Source organism: Hetaerina americana, unplaced genomic scaffold (assembly GCF_022747635.1).
Source record: "Hetaerina americana unplaced genomic scaffold, ioHetAmer1.1.p SCAF_1, whole genome shotgun sequence".
NCBI lineage: Eukaryota > Metazoa > Arthropoda > Insecta > Odonata > Calopterygidae > Hetaerina > Hetaerina americana.
The window spans coordinates 28,651,864-28,672,558 of record NW_027286069.1 but is presented as its reverse complement, the minus strand read 5'-3'; the positions used below and the strand labels follow the sequence as shown (position 1 = coordinate 28,672,558).

Below are 20,695 nucleotides of genomic sequence, written 5' to 3'. Positions count from 1 at the left end.
TTTTTTGATGGACTCAATATTTCATTCCTTATTTTTAATGAAGGCTTTGCCCTCGTGTTTTCGATCCCCGCCCCCATTCCACTTTCACTCTTCCGTCCTTCGCCAAAAACTCTGTAATCCTCAACGAACAATCTCAATCTGAATATCCCACGCCTTGGGCCGTCACTCGATACGTTCGTCCTCGGTCACGGTTTCGCGATTCTATCGGAGGTACCTACAAGTCGGCAGTCCCACTAAACCCCACCCCCCGTTTATGCATTGCCCCCCCGTCCCGCGAGTGAGGTCGTGGCGGAATGTTAGTCAATGTGTTTCAGTCAATTTGAAGAGTTAGGCCGACGTAGCGTCAGCTCTTTCGAAGTGGAACAGTTTTATCTCATTCTCCCAAAGTTAATGGGGAAAGTGGAGTTCCGAAGGTTCCGCACGTAAATAGAATAGTAACTACACTCCCGTCAGGCTGGGAACCCGGCGGTGAAGCGCTAGCGGGAAGCTGGTCAAGGGTTCGCCGAACTCCCTCGATTTCCCTTAATTGATCCGAGGATCACATTCCCTCCACACTCCCACACTCACGCACCCTATTCTCTGGCCTCAATCAAATTTCCCGGTGACGTACGCGAGAGTATTTGCGGGTTCAGAGAAATTTCCCGCGCGAGTTCGTCCCTCATTTTTTTTAATAGACGGATTCCATTACCCGTGGTGTGCGACGCGCCGATGTTAATACGCCTCCGAGTGGAGGCGCCGGGAGCTTGAGTCCTCGGGGAATACGAGGGGGCGACGAGGGAGGGAGACGGGCGGAGGATAGTCGAGCGGAGGCGTCTAGACGCACGGAGAAGAGGCGATAGAAGAAGGGAAGGGGTGGTTGGGGTTGAGGGAAGAGGTTGGGCGGAGGAGGAAAGGGGTGCGGACTGAAAAATGCGGGGGGCGGAAAGAGATCGAGAGTTAGGATAGGGGGATATATGAGTGAGATAGGGTGAGAGAGGGGCGTGTGTAGTGGACGGTTTAGGAGAGGTGTATGGGTCGGGGTAAGCTGACGGAGAGTCATGGTTTGTTGGAGACACCGGAGAGTGTGCATATTGGGAGCGTGGTAAAAAGGTAGCAGTGCTCAGTGGAATCCGGGTGGGGGCCACATGTTGTGAGTGCGTTTGTGCGTGTCTGCTTATGGGATAAATAAGGGAGGAATCGAAGAGAGAGAGGAGGGAAGAGAGTAATAATAAAATATATCGCGACCGCGGCGATCACACCGACCGCAAGGGCGTGGCGAGGGAGCGCTCGAGGTGTTGGAGGGCTGGCGGTGGGAGAGAGGGGACGGGAGTATTGCATCCGAGAGAGAGGTGTGTCGTGGGAGAAGAGAGGGCGTCGCGCACCGGCATGTGTAGAGAGCACGAAGCCACCTTGTAGATGAAGAGGTTTTCAGCTAGGAGGCCCGAGAAGGGGGTGAGGAGGGTAGGAGGCGTGGGAAGAAAAAGTGAAGCAATGAAGGGTAACACTTGTTGCCAAGGTCTTGAGTAGCAGAAGTACCTCCCGAGCATTGCACGCGATTCCCTTTCTTCTTCGCCCAGAACGGTGGGACGTATTGTCGTTACGAAGTCGAGGTGATACCGATCCTGCCTTTCTCCATTCCGCTTGGGGTGATGGGAAAAATCGTGGGCGATCCGGATTGACTCTCCTTCATTCCATTGATTCCTCTCATGTTCGGAGACCGGTATTTCGTTAATTTTTCACGCTTTCGGACTGTCATATGAGGATTACAGGAATGCCTTCAATTATCTTGGACATTTTTTGCATAAGGTCTACTTTCTCGCGGTTGAATTAATACTACTCCAAATTATTACTGTTGCTCCCCTTAAGTTTATATTTTGCATTTATTAACGCAGGAAAATTAATGCATTCAAGCAATATCTTCCAAAACAGATAGGCTTTATCCCTCATTTTTATATTTCAACCCGTTGTGTGATAGGAATAAAATCAGCCAAAATTACTCCAGATTTAGGAAGCTAATATGAAAAAGTATTTCTTGTAAGAAGTTTTTAGATACTGTGTACTGATAACTCTCATGGTTCGAAGAGAAGGCAGTAGTACTGTAATAGTTAATTAGTGGCATAGAATTTAGAATCGATTTTTAAGATACTTCAATTAACTCATAGGGAGCATTTCGGATTTGACGAGGTATATCTTAATATAACCTTTGTTGAAATTCCTGCCTACAATTATTATTGCTGATTAGCAATGTAATATTCTGAATTTCCGAAGCTCTTTTCAAAACCCTGGTCGCTTTCGTTTCTGACAAGCATTATTGATCATTATAGATCATTCGCCGGCTTCTTCCGCCTCATACTTCCTATTTTCATATTTTCCATAAATGATATTCAGCGTCTAACTTGGCACACGTGCGCCAGTGCAGACAGAACTAGGTACAGTCAAGGACGTGAAAGCTGAGTTAATCTCGATATCCACGACGTAGATAATCCTCCATCTGATGGGAGATTTCCCTGTTCGACAAGGGTCGTAAGAATAAACTGTAAACATCGGATATAGTTATCATGGAGCCTTCAACCTTGAAAGCCAACGTCTATGGGGCCTCCTCGGACAAATTAGCTGAGTCGTCCGAGTGTAAGACCCCCGTGATGGAGTCGAAGTGCGACTACACGAGGGATTGCAATTCTGTCGACGTTATGGACAGAAATTGGCTGGAGCGCAATCGAAGGGAAAGACCCACTGGGTTTCCACCCGGAGTCCTGGAAGCGGCCTTTCCGGGACGAACCACTGGTGCGGTGAGGAGCAGGAGCTCGACCGAGATATTTATGACTGGTCTCCAGGAGACGGTATCGCCCTCCTTTGCTGAAGATGGACACCCGTGGAAGAACTCCCTCCGAAGGGGGAACTCGGGTGGGCCGGAGACTTTCGGGGACCCGAGCCGTCCGGCTTCCGAGGCCGGGGCCACGTCGCCTTCGGACTCATGGAGCTGCCTATGGGTCAGGGACTCCGGTACTGTCGGTCGACATAAAACGGCGGTCAGCTCCACGGACAAGCGGAAAGTTCGTAGGGTCGAAGGTGCCTTTGAGGTGGCGTGGAGGGCGGCTGCAGGAGGGCGGCTGGGTAATATGGGCATCTCCCGCGGAACTAACGGATCCGTGGACACCCTCAGGCTCCTGGGAAAGTCGGAAGAAGAGGATGAATCCACGGCACCGGGCCTTCCGTCATTGGGCAGGGACGAAGCCGGGACGCCCTCGTCGTCGGCGAACGGCATGGCGGGATGCCCCGTGGCGGAGAGATCCTTCAGTGTAGAGTGCTTGGGGCAGATGGACAAAAAGAGGGAAACGCAGTGGCGTCCCCTCGCAAGGAGGGAGTCGCGCAGGGGCTTGAGTGTGAGCTTCGAGGGCGTCCCCGAGGGCGTCGGCCCCTACGCCGTGGGGAGTCTTGGTCGCGGCGGAGAGGTGTGGAGCTTCAAGAACAGGAACCCGTGCGCCGGAGGGGGGACCACCCCTAGAACGATGGACCCTAAATTCGGTCGTGTATGGAAGCACCACTGCAATGGGGGCAAGGTGGACGCGGCGTCGCCGACCGCAGAGGCCGGTCGATCGTCCCCTGCCTCCCCCTGCTCCCCCCGCCACGTGAGGACGCAGAGCGCGGAAAGGGCTTCCTCCTGCGGGCGTCCAGAACGCCCGGGGAGGTTTCCCGTAGACCTCAAGGTGGATTCTGACGTAGGGGATGACGGGGTGACGCAAGCCGCCCCCATGAGGAGCCCAGTGGTGAGCTTTACGATAGGGGATGGGTGCGATCGTTCAAGTGCTGGGGAGGAGGGCGCCAGTGAGAGGGGCTCCAGTTGGGGCGGGGAGTGCACCTCGGGTACCCTGGTCCTTCGCGTCGGTGAGGAGCGCGTCGGATCCAGGCTGGGAGGAGGCTCCCGGACGGCCAACGGTAGGGGAGAGGTGGTGGTGGTCAGAGTGGGTGGTGGCAGTCAAGGGAGGGCGGAAGTTGCGGCGTCGTCCAGGGGCCGCTCCGAGCCCTGCCGGTCTCCAGAGAGGGTCTCGGAGTCGCCGAGGGTGCACGAGTCGCCTCAGTCTTGGTGTTCTGAGGCCATGAAGGAAGACGTAGACGTGGGTGCGAGCGAGGAGCCGGAGGAGGAAGAGGAAGTGTACAAAGGGGAAGGGAAGAGGGAGTGCGTGGTAGGACTTGAGAATTGCGACGAGTCACCGATGAACAATGGTAGGGAGTCGCGTGCCGCGCTCAACGGCTCAGAGAGCTCGACGCCCGTCAGGGGCGATTCCAACGGTGGGACTGGAGGCAACGGTTGGAGGAGGAGGACGCTCTCTAGGAGTAAGAGGCTGACTAGGAGCTTCCAGTCGTGCCTGGGCCGCAGGGCCGGCAGAGGGAGTGAGGAGAGCAGCTTGGACGAGGGCGAGGAGGTGGAGGAGGAGGTGGTCATCATGGTGATATCCCCGACGGGGGAGGTAGGGGTGGAATATGGCGAGGATGAGGAAGGGAGGAAGAAGGAGGAGGACGGTGCAGAGGATTGCGATGGTGAGTCTGTCAATCACGTGGACCGGTGTGAGTGACGCAACGCTGGTCTGCGACGAACTCCAGTTACACTCCCTGAGTGTCAATGCGGGGCAGGGATTGTTACGAAAACCACCGTGTTGTGGCATACGACGAATATGGTCGCGTATTGATGCAACTTGGTCATTATTTGGAAGTGACATATATTTTAATCGTGCGGAATTCATTATCTGCGTAACCCAAAATCGTAGGGCGTGCACACAATGAGTAGGGAGCCAGTCCCGCATGAGGTGCTGGTGGGTGGTAGACAGGTGTGGGCCACTGGCGTGTCCGTGAACTGGACAAGTTTATTGACACCTCTTTAGTAAGATCGAGAAGGAGGTTAAACAAACGGAGATCTTCAATTTTCCCTTGTTTTATAACGCGCTGCCCTTGGTGCCAGAATCCTAGATGCCCCATTATGAATGTCATTAATTTCTCTTTACGATGTTCACCATCATTTCAGGTGTCGATAAGTATTGATTGAATTTCGAGTGATAATTTATGTCTGTTTCATTAATAATGGCTGTCTTCTGTCCTACGGGTAATTGATATTCGTCCTCCGGCTTTACTTACGTATGTGATTATAGGAGTCCAGCCATGCGCATCGATGAAACATTTTCCCGATACAGCAATCTTTTATGTAGTCTGGAGATAAATTAATTGCATTTCATTTTGACTAACAGCTGCCTATTTTTTCCTTGTTTTTTACATTTTCTTCCGTAGCGATAAATGTATTCCATCCCAGCGCTAAAGAATGATTTACGTGGTATAATTACATCTCAATCATGCAAGCCCATGTGAAATAAATCAGACATAGCAGAATTTAGGTTTAGAGAGATTTTTGTAGTTTATTAAATTCGAATATGAAAGAAACTCTACGCGCAAGTATAGGAAATATTCCTCCTACTTTTTTAATACATCCCATGATGTTTTTCTTTTATTTATGTATCTAAATGTAAGGATTTCTTAGTGTTCATTTAGGTAGTTTTGCCAGATTTAAGGATGAAATGACTGAAGAGATGATGATTGTAGTATTTGCTTCGATTCTGAAATAATTATGCCTCTACTGTTATTGTTATTAATTATCTAAAACAGTAAATCCTTAAGGCTGCACCTAAATGTTAAGTAATATTTGAAGATATCGTTTTCATTAGATTTCCGGGTAGGAATCGGACCACCGTCATTGAATTACTGGCCCTGTTCGTTCTATTGCAGCTGGTTTCTCTAAGCTCTTGAGCGTTTAAGGAGATCAAGGATTGAATACCTTATTTAAGAAGGAAGCTGCTTGTCATGCATTCCTTTCTTTGTGGCGGCTCTGGGCTTCTTATTCGTACAACAATGAGAAGGGGTCGACGAGTCGAATTACTTCTGGTATCCCTCGCCCTCCTTGGACTCCAAGCACTGCGTTTGAAATATCCGTGGTTTGTTCCTTCGTTATTTAGTGGCGAAAATGGAATCATATGTACTAAGGGCAGAAAAATATTACAATAACGAAGCTAAACTTTACTCGTATTTCGCTGCGATCTTATTCACTCATCTTTTGCTCCTCTCCTATGGCCATTGCAACTACCTGTCTATTAAGGTGCATCGAGATTCATCTCGGTATGAACTGACGGAGGCAGCGGTGATTCCAATTGAATTTGAAGAGACACTTTCATGAATTGGTCAAGAAAAAGTGTAGAAATTGATCACAAGTATGTTTCTTATGTGGCTCCAGTTGTGCTCGTACACTGCATTGTTTCCTTTTCGTTTGACTTAGCCTCTGAAAGTACATTTATTGTAAAAGCAATTTTACATTATGTAAAAAAAGAATGGGAAGCTATGAATACTGGTAATGAAAAATCCTTCCGCCGCTAATAGTCACTTAACGTCACGCCAATGTACAATTCGTCATAGTGTGTTTTTAATTAAATAGTCAACAACTTTTTTAGTTCTGAGCCAAATAAATTTGATCCATTCTCTCGCTTATTGGTGTATATCTCCACATCAGACACGCGTGATAAAATAAGTATTGCCTCCGAAGAAATGTATGTCAGACAAATTGAAACAAGTGAACCAAGTGATGGGTTTACAATGAAGTGATTCTACCAAGAGATGGTTATTCTTACTATTTAGAGTATCTAAGTAGCGGATGGTTAGCCTTTAATATTTATTTTATTCTTAGTTTCTTCTCGAAGTTTCTCCGATCGACGTTTGGAATGACGTGGATCACTTTGCTATTTTATTTTCCTTTCCGTGAGACCAGTGGAGTCTAAAAGAGTCCTTGGCCCGGTTTATCTTATCCCGAATGTTATTTCTTGTGTACGTGCACTGGCAGTGTCAACAGGCGAACCACGACGATTGTTGAGTCTCGTTTATCCAAATGAAATGTCTGCCGATTCCATAATCTCTAAGCTTCGGGCTTGTGAAACAAGCTGTCGCTGCTCTTTACACTTCTTTCCGAAAGCATGATTGGACGTTTGTTAATTTTTATTCGAAGTGGACCCTAAAATTCCACATTAGCGCTTACCATTTCTCGCTGATCAATTTTCTCTAGTATCGTTCGCTCGTCCGTAGAAGAGGGTGACGCAACGGGGTGAATAGCGTCCCATGACGGGCATGGACTAGGGCAGGCAGTGGCAGAATATTAAAGGAGAAAGTTTTATTTGTCGCTTTGTAAGTTTGGTAGTCCTAAAAGTAGCGTGTTCAGCAGATGGTAATCTTTGGTTTTTTTCAAGCATCTACAACTCGCCAACCAATTTACCCTAAGTTGATAGTGAAAACGGCTTACGCCATGTATTTGTGATGGATATTCTTCCTATGTTAATACTGAAGCTGGTAATATGGCATTTGCATTTACCTAAGGCATTAAGCCTGCTGAATTTCAAAAGCACAGCGGATGGGTTGTAATGCTTATTGAATCGTCGATCAGAGTTCGTGGAGTGCGTTCATTTTCCTTCTTAGGTAATGGTTGTATCTGATTGGGAAACTTTGTCCGCGCGCATCGTTGAAAAGGAAGAGCGATCTGTCACATTGATTGCAAAGCTGCTTTTTCATTCAAATGGTCCGGGTCATAATTCTTCTCCTTTTGGAACTTTTAATGTCGTCCCTGTCCTTACCTTCCTTTTACGGTTCTTAGTCACCCGAGTTTTCGCAGCTCGGGTCCTGGACGCAGTAACTTTATATTTTGGAGTAGTCTTCAGTTGATGTTGTCACTCATATGCGTGTCTCATCCACTCTTTTCTAACACTTAAAATACCTTTTTTCTACAGAATAATGGAATTTAAAACGTGTATGTCGTTTGCGTCGGATTTTCTATGCCACGAATAATGCCAAGTAGCTCCCACATTTATATTCACTCCACGATGATTTCGTCGGGAAAAATTCGTCCGCCCTATTACATTTGCATTTATTCTTCATTTTAAAATATTTTTTTAACGCCGTTCTTCTATAGACGTTGTCCTCGAGTGATGTTGTCAACCTTTGAAAATTGATTGACATTTAAAAAATTATTGAGGTTGGGTGCAGTATATTTTTCGATAGTGTGATAGTTTAATGCGCTTTACTTCTCACTTTAGAACTGAATTATAAAATTGGCTCTCGCCCAGCATTTAATGGTTCATAAATACTGTCGTGCTCTTAATTTAGATTAAATATTTGTAGCCATAACTTGGCCGTTATAAAACAAATGTGTACTATCGCCCCAGTCTCCCCAAATTATTTTTGGAAAATTATTAAGTCGTAAAAATCGTTCTTAATGAGAACAGAATAAATGGATGGCTAATCTTTCCCTTCTTTAAATTGTATTTCTTATATACATGGGGGCTTTTACGACGCCGATAAATGCGACACGAATTGAAGCTCAATCGTATTCACGCTGAGATCCCTCCCACATTACATGAAAAAACCTACGCTCGGCGCGACGTATGAACATGCATTCAAGCAAGCTTAAAGGCGTGCCTTAATGATTTCCTTATGGAGCCAAAGGGTGGAGTTATCTACATAATAACACAGAGCAGCATAATAGGGTAATTATGGACTGATTTTTCTCATCCATTGCTTCAGTTTTGTATAAGTAATGCGTCGTATTTGCGTAGCATGTTTTCTTATTCCGGATTCGGATCCTTTATGCGGGTAGTATTATGAATATTCAATATATATATATATATATATATATATATATATATATATATATATATATATATATATATATAGTACAATACACAGTAACACACAATATAGAAACACAAAAAAAGAAGAACACTCACACAAATTTTCTTGATATTTCGACGGAAACAATCCGTCTTCATCTGAAGATATAGAAGTAGTTAATCATTCATTACTTCTATATCTTCAGATGAAGACGGATTATTTCCGTCGAAATATCAAGAAAATGCGTGTGAGTGTTCTTTTTTTTGTGTTTCTATATTGTGTGTTACTGTGTATTGTACTATTCGGCACTTCCGTGTTACGCCTACGAAAGCATATATATATATATATATATATATATATATATATATATATATATATATATATATATATATATATATATATATATACACACACGCACGCACGAGATCTGTTCAAAAAGTATCGCGACTTTTGTATTTTTTCAAAAATTTTTTATTTATTCGTGAATATCTACCTGTATTTTGTCCCCTTCAAAGTAATCCCAATTAGATATTATACACTTGGGCCAACGTTTTGTCCAATCCTCGAAGCACTTCAAAAATCCTTTATTGTGATCTTGTTCAGCTCCTCCTTCGATGCAGTCTTTATCTCGTCTATCGTAGCGTAGCGTCGTCCTTTCATGGGCCTCTGCAATTTAGGGGACAAGATAATGTCACTGGGGGTCAGATTTGGGGAATACGGTGCGTGCGGCATCATTACTGTAATGGTTTTGGCCAAAAATACGCGCACAAGTAACGATGTGTGAGCAGAGGCGTTGTTATTGTGCAAAAGCCAATTTTTGTTCTTCCACAAATCCGGGCGTTTGTGGCGGATTGCTTCGCTCAAATTGCGCATTACTTTTAGGTAATATTCCTTATTTACCATTCTACCCTGTGGCAAGGACGCCTGATCCACCTTGCCCCTGCAATCGCAGAAAACTGCGAGCAAACTTTCACATTCCACCAAACTTGGCGCGCTTTTTTCGGTCTTGGCTTGTGCTGCAGCTTCCGTTGGGATGATTGGGAGTTAGACAGTATCCACGTCATAGCCTTAAACCCATGATTCGTCACCAGTTATGACCCTCTGGAGCAAATTTGGGTCGTCGCGGAAGGAGTCCAATACCTCATTAGCAATGTTCATGCGTTGCTATTTCTGGTCGAAATTGAGCAATTTTGGTCCGAATTTCGAACCGTGTCATGACCAAATCATTGGTAAAAATCGAATGGCACGAGTCAATCGATATTTTTAGGCCCTCAGCAACTCTCTTAGGGTGATTGGCCTATACTATTTTCTTCACTTCATCAATTTTTTCGTGCTCGGGCGTCCGGCGCGCTTTTCGTCGTTCACATCTTCTTTGCCCTCTGACCACATTTTGTACCCCCGATAAACGTTGCTTCGGTCCAAGGTAGCCTCGTCATATGCCACAGTCAACATTCGGAATGCGTCCGCACACTTAATTTCGTTTTTCATACAACATTTGATAGAGATTCTGTGATCCATTTTTTGGAACAGGCAAAAATCGAAGTAGCCAAAACACGTCCAAGCAAAACAGCTGTCAGCAATTAACTGAACATTTAAAATGGCCGAACTTTTCATAAGTGAGAGACGTAAGTGCCAACATAACGCCACAAAAAAATCTAAAATCAATTATACGTAACCCGCGTAAATTCATAATTCTTGATACTTTTTGAACAACATTTTTGTTTAAATAATATTCTGCTGTATTTTAATATGGATGTGTATCGCTCATTCCATTGTAGATGAAAACAACAATTTTAGGGTGTTGACATTAAAAATAATTTTTCATTAATTGTAACTCCATATGGTTAAACTATATTAATGAATTGATTGGCATTGAGGCGCATACCTTGTTAATGAGCACGGAGAATTTGGAAAAGAATGAAAGGGAGTGTATAGTTTTATTAATGGTGTTATCTTAAATTGATTTCCTTTCTTGGAAATTTTGCTGCAGTGTGCGTTATTTATTTAATTTGAAAAATAAATATTGCCGAAAAACATGGCTCCCCTTGCCGTTAATGCATTCAAAGAATCGACTGGGGGCGATAATTGCTTCTACTAGTCTTGTCGTTTAGTTCTAGGGGAAAGGAACATCAACCTCCCGGGAATTTAACACTCCCCTTCATGTGTTGTTTCCTTTTATACACACACTGCAACCCCCCTGCCCCGATCCCAGATTCTCCCAATCTACCCTGGCACCTCTCCTTCCTCTCCCCCGTAAAAACGGTTTCCCCACCCTCGTAAAAACGTTCTCTTCTTCTCGCTTGGGAGATCCCCCGCTATTTTAAGGCGCAGTGAACCGGAAGTGACGTACGAGAGGGTCCTACCAAGCGATATCCCTCGCCTCGTTCCCCCAACTAGTGTGCAGAAAGGTAGCATCGGCGGCGAACGTGGTGCTCCTCTCCGGTTGAAGGATGCCCGCCCTTACCCCCGCGTAGCTCGGTGTCATCGCCTTGATAGTCGACGATCACCACCCGCCCTGGTTCCTTATGCGATCGGCGACGGGGTCGTTCAACCCGTAAAAAGATGGGGATGGATCACTCTCGTAGAGCGTGGAAGTCAAGGGTGAGGGGACAATGGGCGGGAGACCGGAAGAAGCGTGGCGATTGGCTGGGCGATTTTGTGTCGACGCCGGAAGTGGGGCAGGTGTTCCCCTCTTCTTGTCCTATATTCCATCCGTATGTTCCTTTATGTCTGGGCGCAAGGGCGGGCCTCAAATATTGGGAGAACCCCCAACTACCCTCCCTTTCCAAATGTCAGAAGAACTTCCCAAAATAATGGTGGGTCGAATTATTTCGATTTATTTGATTCACAGTTAATTCCCATTTGATGAGGTGAAACTTAAGTAGCAAGCTAACTGCCGAAATGGAGTGGAATACTAGCTGCGTACGAGTATTTATTCAATGTCAAATTCAATGTTGAAAAAATAAGATGTGATTTATATGAATAATATACATTGAGACAAACTAAACTGAAATCCGAGAAAGTATTTTCTTCTGCAGTGTCGATAAGAAACTGAAGTATGCCTGCTCAGCGATTCAATAATTCAAGACAATTCAGAAAAGTAGTGTTGAGAGCCTTCCTTATAATATTTACTCAACCAAGAATATGCTTCAACTAATAAACGTCCCTCTCATGAGGCTGTTCATTTAACCTGCCACGTCATGCATTGTGGAGCTGCAGCGGTTTTACAGAAGACCCCATGAGAGGCTGTTGATACATGTACATTTGTTCACAACTCATGCAACGATATGGAGACATTTTTTTAATAAAAATTAAGAGTGGTAATTCAAATGGTGGATCAACCGTTAGTTTTGCGCTCGAATCTTCCCTCATACGTAGTTTTACTATTTGCTCTGAATTATTCATAAGTATCCAAGTGATGTAAAATGATTTATCCATAGAATAATCCGAAATATAAATATGAATGATAAATATGTAATAGTGTTTAAATCATCTAACATCGTGGTTATTTTTTTTGTTTAAAAGTGTTAAACCCAGAGCGTTGATAAATTGTCACAATTTAAGAAATGCGTCCGATTGCATTTATATGCCGTAGTTATAAGAGCACCATCGTGTTTAACTTAAGCCGTATATGAATTTTGACGCACGTTGGTGAATTCATTATTAAAAACATATTCAACAGACGTATCACAAAATCACATCAAACAAACACTTCAAAAAAGTTCCGTATTCAAATCTTGGCGCACGACATATGAAAGATTATACTAACAGATATAAAATATTTTAGAGTAGGAAATTACTGCTAACAAGATGGGTAAGAGAGGTGTGGGTACAAACGAATTGGAAGCACACACTGAAATTTGAGAATATGGTGCTTCTTTGCTTGCAACGACTTAAGCGTTTCCTCAATTATTTTCTTCCTTGCAATGATTTTGAGGCTAGTAAAACACAGTCAGTGATGCTATCCGGATATAATATTAAACCCCAATGTCTTGGGGTGATGTGTAATTGCTTACCAGAAGCAGGGCTTTAAAGCGAATAGGAACGAAAACCATAGATTGAGTTGGATAGGGCTATTTACTGAATTTAAGATAATTATTGAATTATGATCACAATATTGGCGACACATGGATCGGTATTCTCATTATTAAAAAACTTGTCCCATGTAGAACGAGGGAGAAGTACTTGTGATTTAAAAAATTCATTTTTATCATGTATAAAACATTAAAGGCTGCTGCGATTTTCCCTACATTTCCGCTGTTAACTGTGGGTCAGAGTATTGTTTCGACGCCTTATCATTTGTCTAATGTACATTTTAACGCTCAGCACCCGAATCGTAAAAGACGTGGATACTGGATCAAGGACACACCACGGTATTTATGCTGGCTGAATGTCCTTTTCCACGAGTCACGGCTTGAGGGTTATGAAGTTTGTGGTTTTTCTTCTAACGAGATTAGTTCGAAGTTCTTGAAATGCATTGGTCGCCTGAATGTCTCGTTTTCCGCCGCTTCCATACTTCACGTGAGCACACACGTACACACACTTCACTAATTCAGTCAAAGCGGAATTAATGAGGCGTGCAGTCACAGCCATCCTTTGTGTGTAGCCTGGAGTGAAGGGTGTCCTCTCCCCCTCCTCCTTCGCTCAGGACCCAGCCCCTTATCCTCCATTTTTGTCGGCTCTCTTGTTTAGTATCTCATTATCAATGCCCCTCCCATCCCTCATCCTGAACCACACTCACCGCATTAATTTTCATGCATCCTTATGCTTTCGAGTGTTCTAATGCCGCTGGGGGGGGGGGGCATTTACTTTGGTCGCCTCAAAGTGAGTTATTCTCTCTGCCGTCAAAAGCTAATTCGACGTGTTTTCACGATTCGTGTTTTTCACCAGTCAGCATGCATTTGCATTAGTTCTGGTTGGAACTTTATAGTATACCTCCTCGATAATGCTTACATGTCGTCAAGTGGGCATTGCTTGAGATAAGTGTAAATAAAGCAAGTAAAGGTAAACCGTTGAAAATTCAAATTCAATATGACAAATCCCGCGCTGTTTTTCCCCTCTGGGCTTTTGAAGGTTTTTGAAGTTGCCGCATTCATTTGGGGTCTCGAATTATTTTGCATATTTTTCCTAGTTTATGCTATGAAAACATATTTTAATTGAGGTTACGAAACAATTGACTACGTGTGTTTCAAATGGACTTTTCGAAATGGCTCATTATGGGTCCAAATCTCTCTTCCCTGATCAAAAGCAGTTTTAAACCTCAAGTCCACACCATTGTGTTAATTATCCTTCGGGAAGAACTCTTTTATTTAAAAGAATCTCATTATGATCACCGAGGAACTCCACGAAGACAGTATCTGAAGTATTTAAATGTTTTCAGCCTTCTGAGTTTTAACTCTCGATTTCACATTCGGGGAATATGTCCGCTAAGCAATTGAATTAGGATTTGCATTCGTAGCGCACATTCATCAGTTAAACGGTGAATGCAAATCACTGGTTAAAACTGTGAAAGATTTTGGGTATTAATCTATTTGGATGAGACTTGTGAAAAGTCATTCATTGTTGACTTTCTCGTTCGTTTTTTTAGCTGTGAGGATGCGAAAGACAATTGTAGGTTGAGTTTATCCGTCTTAGTCAAGTCTGCCCAGGTGCAGATGTGAGTAGTTGATAGATCGCTCTCCCCAGTGTGTTGCAATTGGGGAGGGGGCGAAATCGCGATTGCTAAGGCAGTGTTTATGTATGAATTGGTGGTGGAATAACTACCGGAGCATTCGAAAAAATACGATATCATTTTGCCATTAAATGTCTATCTCGGAAAAATCAAGACCCCGGTCTTCTTTTTGTATTCACCCTCCTACGCAACAGGATTTCGCGGATACTAATTTCCGTGGCTCGGTAAGCAGCCGTTCCTTGCTCTCTGCATACCCTTGGTAATTTTCCCGCAGTGGGAGAGAGTCGGCGATGTGCCAGTCAGCTCATCTCGCCATAGGGAGTGCAAGTGAACGCTCTCCGTGAGCAGGCTGGTTTTCTTTTATTACTCAGTCCTCCTCCACCTCCCATTTCCCCTCATCCCCCGCCCCATATGTATTTCGACTGCCCACTTGGTACACCTCGTTCCGTCTCCTTTTGATCAACGGGTCGGCGGATCCCGCACCCTCCCGCATTCTGCATTTCATGGTCCATCGCCTACGCTTACACTCAACTAGGCATGAGCGAAAAACCGTGCGCGCTCAGTTTCATTCTGTGTAGTTCACACGCACCGAAGTTTTCCGTTGCCTTCTCTGCTTTTCTGTCCTTTTTTTGCGATCAGAGGGAATATTTAACTATTCCGCAAGGCCTTTCCCAGGGTCAAGCCGCTGAAACGTGGCTTAAGGAATTCTGCGGTTTTCTGTTCTCGTACATGAACACAGCTCTTTCAGGCGCGAAGATTAAGTTCGTATAATTTTCGAGTAATTTCGGTTAGATTACAATTTCGATGGCTTTCTACTCAGATCAATTTCTTGTAAATACCTTAAAGATGAATTACGGCGTGTAATGACTAATAATGTCATTTACGTATATCCAAGTATTTACATGTACATTTTATGTTTTAAATAACGTTTTAAAGTAAAGGTAATAAACCTTGGGATGAATTTGGATTTTAAGGTTTCGTTGTGTATCGTAAATAATAGAATAATACATAAGAATAAGAAGATAAAAGCATTCAATAATAACTTGTGGTAGTTTTTTTAATTTCGGCGACCTTTTATTTTTTTGATCCAATTGATACATCATAAATAATGTGTAATTTTATGTAGCATTTTCAGTGTTATCGATATATTATAAAATGCTAATTATTTTCTCTGATTTCTTACAGGTGAGTACTGTGTTGTAAAAAATAGCGGAAATTCTACACTCGCCCACACGAATCTCCTAATAGTAAGTTGTGCACTCGTTGTTTTCCCGCTAACCCGCTATCCGGTGCGTGTTTAGGCAGAAATAAAAAGCATTTGGAGCAGTCAATGTTAATCGGCCTAGCATAATTCTTCCCATTTTCCAAACCTCTTCATCTCGATATTGATGGTAATACTGAGGGCCTTTGGTCAGTGGCATGCATCAGTTAAAAATAATGACAGGGGAAAAATAGCACTGAGATTCCTATTTCTCTCTTCATAAAGTAACGTGTGACATTTTCGCGATGGCCGGAACTCCTATAATCAAATTGACAGATTAATGGGTTTTCCTTTGTTGACGGGGGATCCAGGTGTGTGAATGACGAATAACAAGCGAGAGAAAATACCCGTTCACTGTATCAGAGGTCGGATAATAACTTTGAGTGAGTGTATATATTATTCGCTTTCCATCTGCATGGAATGGAGGTCGGTGCCGTACTAGGGATGGCCATTTATTAGTCTGAATATGGTTCGGCCGTGGAAAATGTCACTTTGAGTCTCACTTCGTGCATACTAGTCATGACTAATGTTTCTTTGAAGCTTAAGAAGGTCTCACTTATCCTTCAGATATGAGTATTCTACCCAGGTGTCTACAGCTGTACTTACGAAGCACTGCGTTCACATCCTGCTTCGAATAACCTGTTCGTAATTTCTACAATAAGTTTCTCCATGAAAAAACTAATGTTTTTTTCCGAGGTCTTTTCTACTACTAAGCCTTTTCGATCAATTTATTTTCCAATTAACTTATTTATTCATGAATATGTCATGTTTATGCTGTCACCGCATGCTCTGTGGCGCCCTAGGATAATTGTTTCCATAGTAAATTTATTTTTTGAGTATAAAATTGCATGAGTTTTTCACGTTTAAATGTGTATTTTAATTGTAGCAAATATTCTGGTCTTGTGTGTCTGTGAAATCTCTGAGTTTTTGCTCTTGATTTACATGCAAAGTAGCTTCTTTAGCCAGAGTTTCTCGAAATGGTGAACGTTCTCTGTCTAAAACTGAGTATTTGATTATTTAGTGCTCGTATATCCTACAATCGTTTTATACTTGGCGAGTAAACGGATCAGTATCAGATGTTTGTTACGGGAGTGCATACAACACGACACGTTTCGTCGAATTTCACGTATATCGTCGTCTACGTCGTCGTCACGTATCATTGATACAATATTTTGGGAAAATAGAGTTTATTCACATGGTGACAACGTGACTCAGACTTCGGTCTCAAAAAGGAAACTTCGCATATCAGGCATGGGGTGTTAAAAGTTTAACTAGTTACCCCAAGATGAAACGGAAGGGCTTTTTTAAGTGATAGTCGCACTACGTCGATACAAAACTCAGAATTGTATACCCACCCTAACTCAAACCTTACAGCAGTATGCGGTGAGCGGTTTCCTTCCAATTTGTGAGGCTTAATCATTTTATGAACGGCACAAATCTCCTTTTCCTGTACTAATTAGTCTTTTATTAACGTCGCGCCATCCAATACAAATACATTGCATTCATAGCTATCCTGTCTAAGATAACCTGGGATACTGTTAGTACAGTGTTATCGTTGTTACCTATTTTACTGGTAGACGAAGGGAATAATTAACTGACGTACATAGGAGGCACGCCTTCCTGCGTCAAAGGGTTCAACATCCACGACTTGTCATGGTAAAAGGTATCCAGTCGATTGAGAAATAGCCCGGAGATGACCAATTACATCAGTTTATATCACTTAGGATCAGTTTTTTGGCTTTGCGGTCAAAGCAGCTGCCTCCCTAAACGATTGGCATAATTTGCTACAGGAAAAAAATCACTTATTGTGTTCATAATTCCATAAATTTCGGATTCCCACCGTCCCTGTGGTCGAAAGTGGTTCCGTGACAATGCAGCCAGTCATCCCAGCCCCCAATACTTATCCCGGTGTTTATAGTCCTGAGACAGTTCATCCTTAAAACTTCGAAATGACTGAGGTGCTACGGACGAAATGCCGTATAAAATTAAATACACCATATGCCTCACTCTTATTCGAGTCATTCGTTCTCATACATTATTAGAAGTCACTCCGAAGAGAAAGAGTCTCTTAGCTACGAGCAGTTTTATATTTGCATACTTCTGGGTCCTTATCGACGATCTTGCACAAAATCTTGTTTATCCTTGGAATTAAAATAAATTTAACCAGGAAGTTAATACTAGAGGTTTGTTTATGGGTTAGGTCTTTTTCGTGAGATTTTAACATCCATTAGAGACAAGAAGCTGCAGTTAATTTTTATTACTAACAAGAAGCTTGATAGTAATGCCACTATTTGTCCTCTACGATTTTTTTCATTTTTCGCTCATCAGCAAGGATTTAAAGATAAAGGTTTATTCGCTGTGTAGGTACCAATCCTTCGAGTTAGCGAGCAATGTATTTTATATTGTCCAGTTACCTCATGCGAATAATTAGCTCAAGCGCGTCATTGTCCTAATGACTAAACGGGTGCTTATACGTCACGTGGGCTAAGGCAATCATGGAGTGATCGTGACATCGATGGGATGAGGCCGACCCACGCGCTCCAGGCGACGACACCAACGAAGATATATATTTCTTGGCACACGGAGATAAGATTTCATTTCTCTCGTGCTTCCCACGCACGCGGACCCAGCCGTCATTCTTCTTCTTCGGGAGGTCGCGGCATCCACGGCTCGAAGCAGTCCCTCGGCGGCAGTCCCCTCGCTCCGTTATCATTTTCCGAAGCGGCTAATGAATCGGTGGGCGAGCGACTTTGCGCTCTGTGGACGGTGATGAAGGAACCCGCGCCCAAGGGAGCCGGGCTCGCCATCAATCCACGGGAACGCGCGGCAAGGAGTGGGACTCCGCCGCCGTCTTGCCCGCGACGTCTTCTTTAAACGCTGGACTCCACTCTGAGATAATCCTTGTTGAACGCGCACCGTGCGTGGGTATCGTCATTAAAAGTCGCTTGTTTCTTGGGTGACGTGAGCTTTCCCCGGTCTCGACTCGTCTCGAAATCCATTGGAATCGGAAATGATGAAGACCGGTCGCGACCCGGTGCTCTTCGTCTTTAATACCTACATCATGCGAATAGTGTCGGGCAGATATCATGCCTCCTTAATCCGTCATTGTCGGAAGGCTCCGGAATTTTTATCTCGTCCAGAAACTGTGGATTACCCTTTTCCCCAACGCTAGACTAATGTCTAGGAATCACACTGTCATCAAACATAAAATATGAGGGAAACACGTTAGGTTGAACTGAAGGAACAAGGCTTTCATTAAACGAACATTTGGGAAATATTCGAATGAAAAAATTAAGTGTTATTTCGCGTTGATTTGTCTACTTTGGATACGCGTCGAGTTTTTTGGGCAGTGTACGGGGCTAAATTGTGGAATTGGAGAGTAAATAGATAAAAGTTTCCGATTTCGTAGAGATTCGTAATGCATGAACTGAAATCATCTCATTATTATTGGAAGGCCTTGGTTGGGATACGCTGGTAACATGAATGTTATGCATTTGGATAAATGCAAATGATATGAATTCAACGCTGACCAAGAGGGAAAAATCCGGGCACCGCATGACCTTCATAGGCAATAGGTACTAAAGTGATAGGTTTACGGGAAATTGACTATAGAACTGATCAATGAACGGAATAAATTTTCCTTTGCATTATTTGTAACCAAGTGTCATAAAATGTAAGTTTACGTTGGAGACCGAACGCCCTTCGCCAATCTCCCTCGTTGACGGCTGAAAAGTAGGGTAGACTCACATATTATTCGGAATTATGTGAATACCTTGGTCCATAGAGTTGCTTTTTTGGCGAACCGTAGTTCCTATAGATTCTGTTCGCAAGACGCATTAGAAAATGTTTGTGTAATTCGGGAGAGAAATTTCAAATAAAAGTGATCGAGTTCTAAGAAAGCTGCAAATCAATAAAATTTCGATGGGTGTCATTCTTCGTGCCGTTGTTGAAGTAGGACGCTGGGTTATTTTCTAGCGAAATAGTCATTTTTTGCTCAATATTGAGAAATCTCCATTTCCAACTTCTGGGGGCGGCATTTTAAACGGATGAAAAGTTACAGTTCCTGGAACATCTGTTGCACAAGCGCATCACGAGGAATGCTTCCGTCATTCACCTGGAAAGAGGGAAAAAATAAATCTCCGCTCTTAAAAAATTTCCAAAACCGTCCCCCTCGTGGCGTTCGGTGTCGAGCGAGAGATGTCAGATTTGCTCCCCAACCTCTCGCCCCTGCGAGCCCAGAAATATCCCCGCTCCCTCCTGGGAGTCAATCAATCTAGCCGACGCACTCGCCCTACAATGGAAAAGAGAAAGAGGCATAGGGAGAGGGACACTTTCTAATTATACGCTTTTTGGGGAGACGAAGAAAGATGGAAATAGAGAGGCCACCCGTCCCTCATTCTTTTTTTTTCGTCCGGCCTTCTCTCCCTTTCATCCCAGAGGGAGGATGTCTTCGTGTGTTTCGATTTTTTTCTCCCTCCACACGTCGGGCGGTGGGGTTACCTTACATCTCACGGGGGCGAGCGGAGAATACGTACGAGTGCGTTCTTATGCAAAATAGGATTTGTTGTCGAAAGCGCATTACTCGCGTTTGAGGGCCGGTCCCTGCCTCAGCCCGCCGGCCAGCACCCATGTTAGCGGAGTGGGAGGGTAGGTCTCGGGATGTTGGGCAAGAAGGTCGGCCGGCGTCCGTCACGCGCGCGCTCACGCGGGTCCGTCGAGAGGAAGGAAAGGAAGAGAGTGAATCATTCCCTTTCGGAAATAACCGTCGTAAATTTTCATCGGGTCTTGATTGCATTATCGTCCCGTCATTTGAGGGACCTCCCAGGTTTCAGGCCAAAGATTAAAAATCATCACACGCCCCCCCCCCCATCAACCTCCCGACTGCTGTCCGTGAGAACGAGTTGCCCGACTCGTTTCCTTAACGGAGCGTGCGAAGGAATCGGGTTTGACGGAGTGGTAAATGCACTCCTGTCTCACCGGGCCATAAACTCGGGTTCAACTCGCTCGCCTCCTCTATATTTTGGAAAGTATTACCAGAAATTCGCTTTAGAGATTCGGTATATTTATTGTGGGGATAATTGTCCCTGATAACTTTG

General features: G+C 44.0%; 1 protein-coding gene across 4 annotated transcripts in view; it reads left to right on the top strand.

The window, feature by feature from the left end:
- raskol (Ras GTPase-activating protein raskol) overlaps positions 1–20,695 on the top strand; it is a 650,862-nt gene that overhangs the window by 452,497 nt on the left and 177,670 nt on the right. The gene's annotated exons all lie outside the window — the stretch shown is intronic.